Source organism: Cervus elaphus, chromosome 24 (genome assembly GCF_910594005.1).
Source record: "Cervus elaphus chromosome 24, mCerEla1.1, whole genome shotgun sequence".
In the NCBI taxonomy this organism is placed as follows: domain Eukaryota; kingdom Metazoa; phylum Chordata; class Mammalia; order Artiodactyla; family Cervidae; genus Cervus; species Cervus elaphus.
Genome location: NC_057838.1, coordinates 42465817 through 42482003, shown reverse-complemented (window position 1 = coordinate 42482003; position 16187 = coordinate 42465817). Strand labels below are relative to the sequence as shown.

General features: G+C 37.3%; 1 long non-coding RNA gene across 1 annotated transcript in view; it reads left to right on the top strand.

The window, feature by feature from the left end:
- LOC122683108 overlaps positions 1-16187 on the top strand; it is a 528047-nt gene that overhangs the window by 498224 nt on the left and 13636 nt on the right. The window lies entirely within an intron of this gene.

Genomic DNA, 16187 nt, shown 5'->3' with positions numbered 1-16187 from the left:
TTTCCATCATATAGTTGAAGCTTCCTCTATAAGAAAGTTAAGTTGGTTTGGCTTTGTGGAGCCACATTCTCCTTGCAATATGTTAGATAATCCATTAAATATTGCCTATGTGAAATAATGAACTCTGTATTGCAGAATATCTTGAGAAGAAATAGTTTACTCTGGACACTTTCTTTAAAGGCTTACACTGTAAATACAATAGAATCTAACTAGAATATCTATCAGATGTTCTTTGTAAACCCACTTTGTTTATTGAGATGGTTGAAGTTTACCAGCATTTATTCTCACTATGTCTGACAATAAGTTACTCATCTTAGTAAGTGGTGGAGCTCTGACTTATGACTTCTAGTATGGCTCTCGTGTCAGGAAATTTTGAAGCCAGGAGCTGAAGTATCAGAGGAGTAACAGGCTTTGCTTTTGGCAGTGAGGGCCACTGGGCTGGGAGTTTGATAACAAATGACTTCAGCATGTGTGTGTGCGCACTCAGTCGTGCCCCACTCTTTGCAACCCCATGGACTATAGCCCACCTGCCAGGCTTTTCTGTCCCTGGGATTCCCCAGGCTGGAATACTGGATTAGGTTGCCCTTTGGAGTGGGTTGTCATGCCCTCCTCCAGGGGATCTTCCAGACCCAGGGATCAAACCAATGTCTCTTAGGTCTCCTGCATTGGCAGACAGGTTCTTTACCACTAGTGCCACCTGGGAAGCCCAACCTGAGCATAGAAGCATGTGTTTACACAAGAAGAGATCTTACTTTTGTCTCTTCTAATAAAATACAGGTAAATTCCTTGGTGGTTCAGAAGGTAAAGAATCTGCCTACACTGTGAAAGACCTGGGTTTGATCCCTGGATCGAGAAGATCCCCTGGAGAAGGGAATGGCTACCCACTCTGATATTCTGGCCTGGAGTATTCCATGGACAGAGGAGCCTGGCAGGCTATAGTTCATGGGATTGCAAAGAATCGGGACACGACTGAGCAACAAATACATACAAATAATCCTCTTTACTTAAGTAGGATCTCTTTAGTTTGAAAACATGTTCATTCCTACTCTGGACTATTTATGAGGTGAATTTTCATTTTTCTTTCTTTAGATCAGCTGTTTCCAGGGACCCACCCTTGTAATATGAATACAAAGACTAGAATGATTTGTAATTTTGTTACTGATTTATCAACACTAAACTGTGTGCCATTTGAATTTGTTTGAATAGATATCGACAAACTTTTTCTGTAAATGACCAGAAAGTTGATATTTCAGGCTTGGCAAGACATAAAATCTCTGTCACAATTCAGCTCTGCTGCTGTAACGCAAAAGCAACCATAGACAACATAGAAATGAATAAGCATGGTAGTTTTCCAATAAAATTTTATGTATGGGCACTGAAATCTGAATTTCATGCAATTATCACGTCATGAAATATTCTTCTTTTGATTTTTTTCAAACTTTCTTTATAGTATCATTAATTACTGTGGCAAATATTTTTAGGTTGGAAAAGAAAAAAAATTCTACTTATAATCTGAATTGTCTCAAGTTAAGAGCAAAGATCAGGCTGAAGCATCTTTCTATAGGATGCTTCCTATAGTAGATAAAGGGCATTATGGTCCCTGTTTGTGTGGACAGTATTCTCACCGATCCTCTTCTTAGGCATGCATTTCCAAACCTCCTTTATAGTTGTTTTGGGGCTGCTTAACTAATTCTGGCCAATAGATTGTGATCATGAATTACGTACACTACTTCTGTCTTCTGTGAGATCCAGTCCTTTCTGTCTTCCTTTGTCAACTGGCTGAATGTAAGAGGACTCAAAGCCCTTGGAGGATGACCAAGCCAGTAGAGGGAATAATTCTGGATTCCGAAACCATCTTAGGAAGAACTGCCTACTCAGTACCTAACTGGGCTGTGAAATGAACAGAGGATAAATCTTTACATTGTTCAACAATGGAAATGTGGAAACTCATTGCTGCAGCAGAGCCTAGCCCAGCCTGACTAATGCAATCTCTTTTCTCAACCTGAATACTTAATAGAGTGTTTAATACATGATAGGTGCTGAATGGGCATTTGTTGATGGTTGATACATATCAAGCAAGAAGTTTTACCTTGTCATATTGTTTGTTACTAAAATATGACATTATGTTATTAAAATAAAATGTATATATTATAGATAACCAGGTTTCACTTATTGTACACAGGAGTTCAGAAAAAAGAATCATCCTGTTCTAGTGGGATGCATGCAACCACATGTTCTGTTGTGCTGTGTTCATCCTGGTACAGTGGCATGCATTTGTTATGCTGATAGTATGTGCCAGGAATTGAGGCTGGGGACACAGATAGGAATCATTTGTGACAGATTTATTATTTCTATTTCATGTTATTTTATAATTGGTGTATATTTGCTTTACACTGCTCTGTCACTTTCTGCAGTACACAGCAAAGTGAATCGGCCATACATATACACATCTCCCCTCTTTTTTGGATTTTGTTCCCATTTAGGTCACCACAGAGAACCCAGTCGAGTTCCCTGTACCTTGCAGTATGTGCTCATTAGTTGTGGTTTTATACATAGTATCAATTGTGTGTATATCCCAATCTTTCCATTCATCCCGCCGCCCCTTCCTTGCCCCTTGGCGTCCATACATTTGTCCTCTGCATCTGTGTCTCTGTTTCTGCTTTGCCAGTCAGATCATCTGTACCACTTCTCTAGATTCCACATATATGCATTAATATATGTTTTTCCCTTTCCAAGTTACTTCACACTATGATATTTTCTAGGTCCATGTACATCTCTGCAAATGACACAATTTCATTCCTTTATATGCCGAGTAACATTCCATTGTACATATGTACTGCATCTTCTTTCTCCATTCATCTGCTGATGGGCACTTAACTTGCTACCATGCCCTGGCTTTTGCAAATAGTGCTGCAGTGAACTTTGGAGTGCAGTGAATCTTTTTGAATTATTGTTTTCTGTGGCTTTATGCACAGGAGTGGGGTTGCTGGGTCGTATGGTAGTTCTCTTTTTAGTTTTTTAAGGAACCTCCATACTGTTCTCCCTAGTGGCTGTATCAGTTTACATTCCCACCCGCGGTGCAAGAGGGTTCCCTTTTCTCCACACCCTCTCCAGAATTTACCATTTGTAAATATTCTGATAATGACCCTACTGACCGGTGATACCTCATTGTAGTTTTGCTTTGCAGTTCTCTAATAATTAGTGATGTTGAGCATCTTTTTATGTGTTCATTGGCCATCTGCATGTCTTCTTTGGAGAAATGTGTATTTAGGTCTACTGCTTATCTTTTGATTGGGTTGTTTTGTTTTTTAGGTATTGAACTGCATGAGCTGTTTGTTATATTTTGGAGATTAAGCCTTTGTCAGTTGCTTCATTTGAAAATATTTCCTCCCATTCTGAAAGTTGTCTTCTGGTCTTGTTTATGGTTTCCTTTGCTGTGCAAAAGGTTTTAAGTTTAATTAGGTCCCATTTGTTTGTTTTTCTTTTCATTACTGTAGGAGGTCAGTCCAAAAAGATCTTGCTACGATTTATGTCAAAGAGTGTTCTGCCTGTGTTTTCCTCTCAGTTTTATAGTGTCTGGCCTTACATTTAGGTCTTTAATCCATTTTGAAGTTTTTTGTTTTTTTTCTGTGTGTATCGTGTTATGACAGATTTTAAACACAGTTTGCTGAGCATCATACTTCACAATTAAGATGGGCAAACCAAAACTGTCCAAAAAAGAGAAACCAGAATATTCAGGAAAGGGACAGATATTAAAAGCATGTGTCACCTATACAAACAAAAAAATTATTTTGTACAGTAATCAACATGAATGGTGAGAATACTCAGATGAATAAATCATTTTCCCATGCATTAGAAATGGGAAATTTGAGACAGATGGACAGGTGTACCCACAGCTGTGAGTACAGAATAAAAAGTAAACAGCTCTCCCTGAGGATTCTAAACAGTGGCATTTGAACTGAGTCTTTAAAAGAAAGATACAGGTCATTTGGCATATAAGGGAAAGGCAAGTGTTTCAGTGTACCTTGGAGAAAGGATATAGACCAGGGTATATTATGTAATAGAATGGGGTTCACAGGCAGTAAATAGATATAGGAAAGAGATGAGAAAATGCCAGATAGGCCAGATCATGGAGGTTTGGATGACATTTTAAAGGGCTTGGACTTTCCCTGTCGGTAGCTTGGAACCACTAACAGTGTTGGAAAGGAGGAAATAATGTGGACATTTGTATTAAAAAAATAAAATTACAGATGCTGAAAGCCCTATAAAGATAGTACAATGTAAAAATTGTGTCTACAGTGTTATATATTATTAAAATATATGTGTGATTTGAGTCCTGAACCATGAATAGGGGTAGAAATGTATTTTAGTAAGTGTCCAGAGAAGACCTCTCTGACAAGGTGAGGTTGAGCTGAAATATTGATGATAAAAAGTTGGTCCATTAAGGCCAGGAAGAGGCACATGTGCAAAGGCCCTAAATAAGGATAGAACTGGGCATGTTTGAGGGATAGAGAGATGGTCAGTGGGACTAGATCACACATGGGATCTAGTGTGATCCCAAAAGGTGAGAGGGGCAGAGCACTTGGTCAGAAAGTTTAGTTGGACCCATTCCCATAGTCTTTCACATCATGTAAGAAGTGGGGACTTTTTTCCTAAGTGCAGTGAGAAGCCTGTTAAGGGGTTTTTTGACTGCCACCTGCAGCAACTATGTGGGAAGGAGATTATAAATAGGCTGGAGTATAGTACAAGCTGAGTAGTTGTTGGGGAATCTTGTTGGATTATCCAGACTGCAGATGAGACTATTTGCAGAAGAATTGAAAAGAACTAGATTTCACTGGAGTGTATGTTAGAAGAAGCTGAGAGAATGTATTGTGGTTGGTTGTGAGAGCTGAGATAAAAGAAAGAATCAAGTATCAGTCCTAGATTTTCACTCACTGAATAGAGGAGCATTTGTACTTACTGTAATGGGAACAATGAGGAGAGCAAGAGACTCACAAAGGAAAAGAGAGTTTCGATTACCCTCACTAAATGAAATTCCTATTAGCTCTCCAAAAAGAACGATTGAGTAGACAGCTAAATATCACAGTTCAGAGTTTAGAGAAGTCAGGGCTCAAGACACATATTTGAGATATTTATTGATTATAATTAATGTCATGAAAACATATGCAGTCATCTAAGAGAAAGTGTAGATAGAGCAGAGTTGAAGCTTAGGATGGAACCATGAGATATTTCAACAATTAGAGGTTAAATGAACTGATAAGGGGGGAAGAGATAAGCTTGAAAAGCGTTCAGTGAACACATGGAAAATCAAGTGAATGTTGCTTTAAGAACACCAAAGAGGAAAGAATGCTCCAGGAAGGAAGGAAGGAACCACCCACTCAAATGATGCTTGAAAATTCAAGTAAAAAGAGAACAGAAGTTGGATTTCTCCACGTGAAGGCCAAGTTCACCTTGACAAGAGCCCAGTGTGGATTGATTTTTTTAAAAGAAAGAAAAACTTGGGACAAGAGAAAGAGTAACTATAGATATTGCCTGAGAAGTTTTCCTTTGATGACAGTAGAGCATAGGGTTGTAAATGTAGGGAAATTTGAGGATAAGGAATGTGGATTAAGAAGGTTGACACTGGAACATATTTGTTTGTTGATGGGAACAAGTCAAAACCAAAGGGAAGGACAAAATGAATGTTGTTGAAAGGAAGGAGCTTGATTGTAGGACTACATCATCGAGAGGGCAGGAGGATCTGGGATACAGAGAACAAAAGAAGGGGCTGGTCTTAACGTTAACTCTGTATCTTAGAGCAGCTTTTTAAAAAAGGTTAATGAAAGTGCAAAAACATTCATTTATAAGATGAATAAGATTTAAGATCCAATGTGTACCCTGGTGATTAGAATTGAATTGAATAATTGAGATTTGCTAGGAGAGAAGAACTTAAGTGTTCTACCAAAAAAATGAATTTTAAAAAGAAAAGAAAGGTAAACGTATGGGGTGATGGATGTATCAATTAACTTGATGGGGGAATCCTTTCACAGTGTATACATATATCAAGTCATCACTTTAAATAACTTACAGTTTTGTCAATTATACCTCAATAAAGCTGTTAAAAAATGGAGGCAGTGAGTGAGATTACAGCTGTAAGTAGTTTGATTTAGGAAGGGCAGCTCTGTTTGTATCTTTTTTATATAGTTATAAGATTTGGAGGGGAAAATGGTTCCCCCATTGGAGAAGGAAATATTTGAAAACAATTAAGCAGTAACAATTATTAGAAAGCTCTTCCTTGCTTGGAATCAGAATTCACTTTCAACTTTACAGTATCATAAATTTAGACTCACGCATCATCAAGTATGGTATGGATAGCAAAATATTACACCCTTCAGTGTGGATGGTAATTCTATTGATTTTGATCAAGAGTGCTTTAAATACATGTGAATTTACAACAGATTATTTGGAGCATGTTTAATATGGGTCAGATAAAATTTCCATACTTTTCATGTTTGTTACTGTTGATTTAAATAGCCTTTAAAGTGAAAGTGAAAGTTGCTCAGTCATGTCCAACTCTTTGAGACCCCATGGACTATACAGTCCATGGAATTCTCCAGGCTAGAATGCTGGAGTGGGTAGTCCATCCCTTCTCCAGGGGATCTTCCCTACCCAGGAATTGAATGGGGATCTCCTATACTGCAGGCAGATTCTTTACCAGATGAGCTACCAGGGAAGCCCTTTATTTGGGGCTCAATTTACTGGAAAGTAGCTTAAAAGTATATTTGTATGTATTAATTTTCAGCTGTTAAATCTATTTTATCTCAATAATTTTCTCTATCAGTAACTTAGAATTTTGCCTCTTTATTCCAAAATACTGACTGTCCTTTCAGTTTTGAGATGTCTTATATCTTCTTCTCAATCAGTGATTCCTCAATCTTTTGTCTCAGAAGAAAACATATTTGACTTATTTTTTCTCTTAATACATTTGTCTTTTATTGGACAGTCAACGTTTTCCTGATTATTAGCATCAACTTTAGGCTTCCTCAAATCAGTTTGTAATCTCCTTCCTGAATCCCAAGACAAGTCTGCCTCCATCGTATATCAGTGGTGCACTTCTGTTCATCCTTATTTCTGAAATATGGTATTTATTGAACGTACAGAACTTTAAAAAATCTTGACTCCCAAACAAAATTCCTCTATGGTAACACTAGGCTCTGTACACATCTCCTTCTCCTCTTTCTGTTTGTCAGTATCTACAGAACCACACTTACTTCTGAGAAGACACTCATCGTTCTCGAAGCTGAGTTTTTTAGACTATGTTTAAAAGATCACATTTATAACTTCTCTGCAGTGTAGTCTTGAGTGTATGAAGTCAGGTTTTGAGTAGCTGTCTGAATATCCCAATATTGTCTTCTCCCCTCATTACTCATTTCAAAATATGCTGGCTTCTCTTTCCAAAGTCCCAGCACAGCTTTCTATTCTTCCACGGGATCAGGTTTAATTGTTTATTCCATTGCATCCTCTGTTTCTAAGCCATGAAATTTGTTTTCTTTCTCCTTTCACAGAAATATCAAGTCAGTGCCTCCTATTTTAGGTTTTGATATTATAATACTTATTTCCAACAGTAATTTCTATAAGGGTCACTCTAATCTAAATTGTGGTGTGGTAACAAACAGCCCTTGAAACCTCAATGGCTTACCACAACCAAAATTCATCTCTTACGTAAGAAAAGTCCACTGTGTACTGGGCAACTCTTCAAGGTATCTGAATTCCATGGAGTGAGTCATACAGTCCAGTGGCTTCTATCTCATGACACCACCATGTTGCTGCTACCTGTCTCTTTAGACTCAACATCACCCAACCTGACCCATGACACCGCCTTCCCTAACCCAATCCATCAAACCTATGTTTGATGTTCCTATATGATCAAACCTATATGTTCCTGTATAGAGGTATGGGATCCACCATTTAGGCAATTGAAGGCAACAACTTGCAGCATTTTTTATTATTTTCTGTCTCTGGGTATATAAGTGTCTCTTTGACCCCTATATGCTCAGTGATACACTATTTAACAGCCAGTTCTCCAGAAAGCGAATGTTTGTATGTTTAAATTTATCATACATTTTATTGGGCTTCCCTGGTGGCTGGGACAGTAAAGAATCTGCCTGCAATGTGAGAGACCCAGATTCGATCCCTGGGTTAGGAAGATCCCCTGGAGAAGGGAATGGCAACCCACTCCAGTATTCTTACCTGGAGAATTCCACAGACAGAGGAGCCTGGCAAGCTGTAGTTCATGGGGTCCCAAAGAGTCTGACACAACTGAGCGACTAACACACACATACATGTTTTATTAATATAAAGAATATGTAGGGACTTCCCTTGTAGTCCAATGGTTAGGGCTCTATACTTCCTCTGCAGGGAACATGGGTTCAATCCCTGGTCAGTAAACTAGGATCCCACATGCCATGTGGCACAGCAAAAAAAAAAAAAAAAAAGAATATATAGTACACAACTTACAATGATAATAAAGTATACAATACTCTTTGTTGTAAATTTCATATAGCCAGTGGATTCTTATAAAATGTTTTGATTTTGCAAAACTCTTGGTTCCATAGCCATCTTAAGGTTGAAACTAACAAGTAATTCAGATACATACGTTGGTTGATAGTTTGCCTTACATTAAAGAGAAAAGATAAGAGTGAAACAACACAGATATATGTCAGAATTTCATTCTTTTATCAGTGACGTGAATGACTTCTTTGCTGATCAGATAACTGTTTTCACATCCTGGAGAAATATTTCCTCAGTTTTGTGTGATATTCACAATGAAATATCTGCAGGCATGATATACTTCTAAAAATAATCTGTATTATTAACATTTTCTCCATTACTTTCTTAAGTCTGCAAAATCAGCAAGATAATAAAGCAAGCTCAATCAGCAAGCTCAAATGCTATAAATCATATAGCATTTGACAATTACCAAGGAATAAATACTTCTCTGATTTCAAGCTACCAGTGTGACATGACTGAATACAGGGTTGAAAAAATTTGCACAGTAACACACCATTTGATATTTCCCATAGAAACACAATAGACATAAATAGCCTTGAGAGCATAGATAATAGTTAAATGTAGTAAAATAGAGGCTTAGGAATTAATTACTGTTGAATATTTGTTAAGTGTGTTTTAATATAATTAATTACAAGTTGATATAATTTAATTTTTAATAACTGTGCTTAACAGGCAACTAACAAAATTACTCAAAATTTAATTACTGGCTCTTGTAAACCAGTACGCACCAACTCCAGTACTCTGCTAAAGCAGTAGTTGATTCTACTAAAAAATCTTATAAATCAGTTGACTTCTCTCCATTTCTGACACCTTCACCCTTGCATAAATTGCCATTGCTTTTTATTAGCCCCTCAAAATAGCCTCTTGTTTTTCTAGATCTACACTTAATTTTTCCCAAATTATTCTTCAAGCTTCAACCAGAGTCATTTTGAAATGCCAATATGAGCATGTTTTCCAACATATTCATTAATTTATCTGTTCAGCAAATGACTGTTGAGTTGTGTATCCCACACACTACTTCAGTTTTTAGTTGACAAAGGTAAACATGAACAAAAGACAAAAGCTCTTGGCTCATGAAGAATCCATTTTCCTAGGGAGATACAGACACTCCTGGCAGACCTCAGAGATCCTGGAGTTTTGATTCCAGACCACCGCAGTGATGGCAATACCACCCTAAAGTGAGTGACTTGGTTTCTCATGCATATAACATTATGTTTACATTCCACTGTGGTCTACTGCGTGCAGTAACACTGTGTCTTAAAAAACAGTCTGCATACCTTAATTTTAAAATAATGCTTTTGAAAATAAATGATGCAGGTTGACTTACTTGACACAGGGTTGCCACAAACCTTCAGTTTGTAAAAAAAAAAAAAAATGCAACATCTGTTTAGTGCAGTGAAGCAAAGCACAATAAATCGAGAATGAGGATGGTCTGCACAGTCATCCCTCACTATCTGGGGCAGATTGGTTCCAGGAGCCCCTGTAGATACCAGAATCTGCAGATCCTCAAATCCCTTACATGAAATGGTGTCGCCTTCGCATATAACCTAGGCATACCCTTCTGTATTCTTGAAATCATTGCTAGATTACTTGTAATACCTCATTCTATGTAAATAGTTATAAATACAATGTAAACTGCTATGTAGATTGTTGTAAATACTCTGTGTAACTAGTTACTGGCAAGTTCAAGTTTCCCTTTTCAAGACTTGCTTTATTTTTTTTTCCCCCAAGTATTTTCAGTCTGCAGTTAGTTGAATCCACAGATGCAGAACCCAAGTATACAAAGTAATAAAGTGTACATCAGAAGGCAGTGAGTGCTCCAAGGTGGGGTAGGGGAGTGCAAAGCAGGATAAGGCAGAGATGGCAGGGAATTCTGGTCCTCAGGTCATGCCTCATAGACAAGGCGAGATTTGAGCAAGGATTTGACAAAGGCAAGGGTGCATCCATTTGGATTAGGCAAGAGGAGGAAAGAGCCAGTGGACACAAGGAGCCCAATGTAGCTAGAATATACTGAACAGGGGAAGGTGGTAAAGAAAAAAAAATTTAGTCAGGGACTGACAGCGGACAGACTATAGAAGGTCTCGTACGTCGTTGCATGGACTTCAACTTTCACTCCACTTGAAGCCCGGGGCCAAGCTGGGTTTTGAAAAGAAGCGTATCAGACTTTTCAAGTAGATCACACTTGCTTAAAGCCTTCAGCTGCTCCTCTTGCTCTTCAGGTAGAGCCTATGTTCTTCATGTCCCAGATAATGTCATCTTTGTGCCATGTGCTCATCCTCACCTCCTGCTACTCTCTCTGCTTTCTTCCCTGTAGGTCTAAGAAGTCAAGTACTGTCTTCTGCCTCAGACAGGGACACCGTCAGGCACTCACAACTGCCTGGATTTCTCCTCCATAACATCAATACCTATCATATTAAAATGATTGCTTTTGATTTTGTGATTAATTGTTGGTCATATAGGTTGCCTACCCCCACTGCTACTCTCTGCTAGAAAAGGAAGTTGTCTCAAACAGGTGTCTCTGCTGCTGTTCACTGATCTATCTTAAAGAATTAGACCAGGGTTTGGCACAAATATTTGTTGACTGACTAAATGAATGTCTTATGTATTAATATATTCCAAGCATTTAACTTAAGGTCTGTCTCATGATATACGTTCTGTTATTTTTTGATGGAATGAAAAGGTAACCAAACACAGGATGTATGGATGAATTGATGACTGAATGAGTGAAAAGAAAAAATAAATGAATGAATGGCCTATGTCACTCTGTATTCCCCATTGTTGTTTACTCACTAAGTCATGTCTGACTGTTTTGTGACCCCACTGACTGTAACCCACCTGGCTTCTCTGTCCATCGGATTTTCAGGCAAGAATAGTGAAATAGGTTGCCATTTCCTTCTCCAAGGGATCTTCCTGACCCTGGATCAAACTCTCATCTCCTGATTGGCAGGTGGGTTCTCTACCACTGAGCCACCAGGGAAGCCCGTATTCCTAGTACTGAACTCAAAGTCTGGTTCATGGTAGGCATTCTGTATTTTTTTTAATAAATAGATAGGATGGATGGATAATTTAATGAGTGAATTAACGTCAATGTATAAATGAATGAAGCATCTTTAATGAAGTCAGAAGGGTTTCCATCCTCCAAGAAGAATATCTCTTTTGCCCAGAGGGGGTCACTTGATCAGCCCATTAGTTCTCTACTTGGTTTTCTGCCATGGATATATTTTGAAGAACATTTTTATTAGTTTTGGAGTCACTTGCAAGGGACTTTTGAATTCTCTTTTGGCTCGCCTGCATTCTTGTTCACACCTGACCTGCCATAGTTTGCGGATCTCCCTGGTTTCCTTACTTGGGCCACATTTCCAAGTGTCCCTTTGATCTCTGGCACATACTTTTGCTAGGCTTCCAATAAGGTGTTTTGAAACAGTCTCCAGATTTCCTGTGGCTTATTGACTTTTTAAATTATTCCTTTCATTTGTTTTTCCTACCCAGTGCCTACACTTGTTCTTAGGTTCCCTTTATAAAATTGAGTAACCACACGATATATAAATTTTCTCTCTGAGCCCAGAATGGTCTCAGTGTTGTGATCACTCAGAGACACTTTTTCTTCCAGGTCTTGTCCACCACTCAATCCAAGTCTAAAATATTTTCCTTCCTTAATAATTCTAAAAGACATTTTTCTAAGAGGAGGTCATTTATCTTATCCAATAAGCTTATATTCCTATTTCTAATCTATATGTGAACTGCAAATAAATTAGTCTCTGAGAAAGTATAGAGAAAGAGAATGCTGTGTCTGTGTGTTGTAGAATGAATATGTGTATCTCATTATACAGTGTGTACACACACATAAATATGTGTGTTTGTGTACACTGTATAATTAACAGTTACTTTAAAAATCATCTCATTTATTTCTAACTAGGAGAGTCTCTAGTCATGATCGCTGTTCTGGCAGAAACCAAAATCTATTCAAATAGATGTCATAAGATGATTTTGGGTTCCCATCTGCAGAGGTGAAATGCTAGTTTGTTTCTTTTTTGTCATATTTTCACCTTCCAAGTGCTATTTGAAGGTAGAGTTCAACAACCTAGTAGAAGTAGGAATCATTTAACATAACGAAAAACTAGCTTTCACATTTTTTTGCCCAAGCATTTCATCAGTCAGGATTTTTCCTACCAAAGATGTTTATTTTCAACCATTTCTTGCTTTATTTGGCTAAAAGGTACGTTCTTTGCTACATTTAATAGCCATGTGTATGCTACCCAAAGTAGAGATCACAGAGTTTTCATCTGCAGATTTTTACCAGACTACAGTGAACCAAAGAACATGTTAGAAATTTGACCCTATAGTGTATATATACTTCTTGCAAATATTTTAGCAGACTGGCTGGTCTTCAAAACTTTTATATGATAAAACACTTACATAGTCAATGTTTATTCAGATTATAGATTGTGGTGTGAATGTAATAGATTGTGTTTTAAATAGCGAAAACTGAAAATGTGCCTTTTTCCACTTCAAACTTTTGGCTTGTTCAAGTAATAATGAAGAAGCTTTAAAAATTTGGTGATATGTTTTCCATCCATGATATTGACATATGCACATAATTATCTTTTTTTTTCTTTTTGATGCAATTTCATTATTTGTCATGCTGGCCGTGGTGCACCAATAAAGCCAAAATATCATATTAGAATTCATGACACTTTTCACATTGTATTATCAATATGTGGAAATAATTGTCTGCTCTGAGATTAAATTACATTATTGTGTATCTTTTTCATGCCTAATAAATAATGATGGATGGCTTTTATTTTCATCACCACCTGCAACCATTTAGTCACCCCTTGATTGTTGAAGATAAAATAATAAAAGGCAAGTGTTATGTTGCAAGCAGAAGAATGTAGTCAAAACAGTTGTATGTTCCTTGCTTCCATTTGCATTATTTTAGTCCCTAAAGAGCAATGCATGGTGGTCTATAAAAGAGATCAACCTGGGGGAAACCTAGAAAACAGTTCCCATAAATGAGGAGAGAGGATATGGGAAAACATTTTTTTTTTTCTGGTAGAACAATAATTATTTCTTGGTGCACGATTCTTAATCTGAAAATGAGTTTTTTGTTCTGCTGTGCAAATCAGTTACATGCAATTAGAATGCAAAGCAGAGGCACATCTTACTGTTTAGCCTTTTTAAAATAGAAATGAAAACAGCCCGGAAATTGTAGCAAAGTTGAACATGCATGCTAGGTGATTTTGAAATCCAAAGACATAAAACTATGCATAATAAAAAGGCCACTCTAAACTCATTACACTTTTTGAAATTGGCAATTGGGAGGCTTAATTTTAAAATTCGCACTTGCATGTTAGGGAACTTATTAACTATTTTTTAATGGTCAGTTGCCTTGCCGGTGTGTTTTAGGTGTGTTTTGTTTGTTCTCCTGTGTATAATTCCATTGCCTCATAATTCAGTTTTATCTATGTCTGACCCGTTTGGGTTTTTCTTTTAATTGTTCAATGTTAGGCTTAAGCAAAATTGATTCATCTTTTTTGGTGAAACTTTGGAGTTGAAATTATAATCAGCAATGCTTTGAGTTTTCAGGGGGAAAGAAACACCTCTGAGTTTTATGATCCTCATATATTTCATCTCTGAAGAATGTCAGACTTTTTTTTTATAAATAGACGATGTTTATAATGGAAACTAGTCATTTGATCATTTCAGTTACAACAGTGAGGTAAGAAAGCAAACTGTAGACAAAATCTTTCTTGATATTTGGTTATGAGTCACAGGCTGACTCTACAGAACCTTTTCACATGATCGGCTGTTATCTTTAAATCAAAAGATGACAATCTTCTCAGGCACAGCAGAGACTCACACCAAAATCCAGAGGTAATCCTATCAAATGTCAAGTTACTGCAGAAAAATGGCTTGAAAAATAGGCCAACGGTCCATTATTTGACGAACCCCAAGTGAACGTTTAGGTTTATGGAGTCTGTCTTTCACTGGGCATTCTATTAACTCTCTTCCCAATTGTTTTAGAGCATTGATTTAAAAAGCACACAGGAGCCCTTCCCTTGTTTATGACTGTTTTGTTACCTGACTACCCATCTCCCTCTATAATTAAATGGCATGAGTAAAATGATAATAAACATAATTTTATTTGTACCATTACTCATTGCAGAAAGTACATATTTACATTCCCTACAAGAAGAAAAAGAAGCCGAGAGCTTGCTTCCTTCACATTTGAGAGAGCCGTGCTAAAGTCACAGGTTTTCTAGATTCTCTGCGCCTGTAAGGAATTTTATGTTTGCAGCCTGTGAGGCAAATTCATCTGCAGTGGGTACATATGTATGTATCCTCTTTTGAGGGTCAAGATTTTACTTGGCCCGGGAAAACACCTTAAAAGACCAAGCCTGCAAAGCAAACTTGCATAAAAGCTACCCAAAAGTTATAACTGGGACGTCTCTCTGCAGACACAACGCTAGACACTGTAAAGAAAGTGAGATTCGGCACATGCTGTGTAACTCTTCTGATTAGAAGCCCCCGCTGCTTTGGCCCTGTCTGTGTTCTCTGCAAGTCCTGAGAACCCAAGGCTTTACCCAAATATACCTAGTCCCAAAATTACAGTCTCACTCCCTGGCAGACAGAAAGTTCTAGAATGACAACCTCATGGGATCATTTTATTTTTCTCTTGTGTTATCTCTTGTCTGTTCTGATTTTCTTCAGCCAAAGTCTTCCTGACTTGACCTAGCAAAAAAAGAAAACAGGAAATATGTTGGAGAAACTGTACCATACATACCCCAAATGGAAATGTTGAACTAGCTCCATTAAAATAAATCATTCTTAGTGCTGTAATCATTCTTTTTTTTTTTTAAACTTTCGCACTTTCTGTTCTCCTAGTGGTTTGCTAATTCTAATAATGTTTCTCAAGTCTGTGCTTCATATATGAAGACCTTCAGAAGTTTTTGATTCACATCAAAATTATTAACTTTCTTGGCTTACATATTTGCAAGAGAGAGAAGTATGAGCAAAATACTTACATCCATGTGTGCACTAAAATACTGGAACCTAAAAATCCACCCCCTGTTAACAGTTAATAGTTCAGTGCTCTGGACTTAGAGCAGTTACTCTGCACTTCTCAGAAAAACATTTTGAAGAAAAAAAACACACTTTCAACTAATGAAATTTATGTTAGAATGACAACAAATGTCAACATCTCTGAAGTGTTTTGAGCACTATTGATGTTTAAAAAAATATATACACAATTTGAGAATTTTTAGGCAGTGTACCTATTTACAATTATAATTTTTAACATCCGAGGTCGGGGGGATCAGTTTGTCTGAAATATAGACAAATGTTCACAGCATTAACACTCGCAAAGTCATTTTGGATTAAGATTCTTAAAATAAACGTACTCACTGAGCAGTAAATATTTGTCCAACTGGATATTCTAAATGTTGAAATCCGTTAGTCTTTTTTTTTTTTAATTTATTTTTTTTTATTGAAGGATAATTGCTTTACAGAATTTTGTTGTTTTCTGTCAAACCTCAACATGAATCATTTTGGTTGAACTCGTGTAGCACAATGAGACTGCTTTCACTTTTCCAGCAGGCATCTTAAGTCACATTAGGGCTTAACAACTAGTCCTGGGT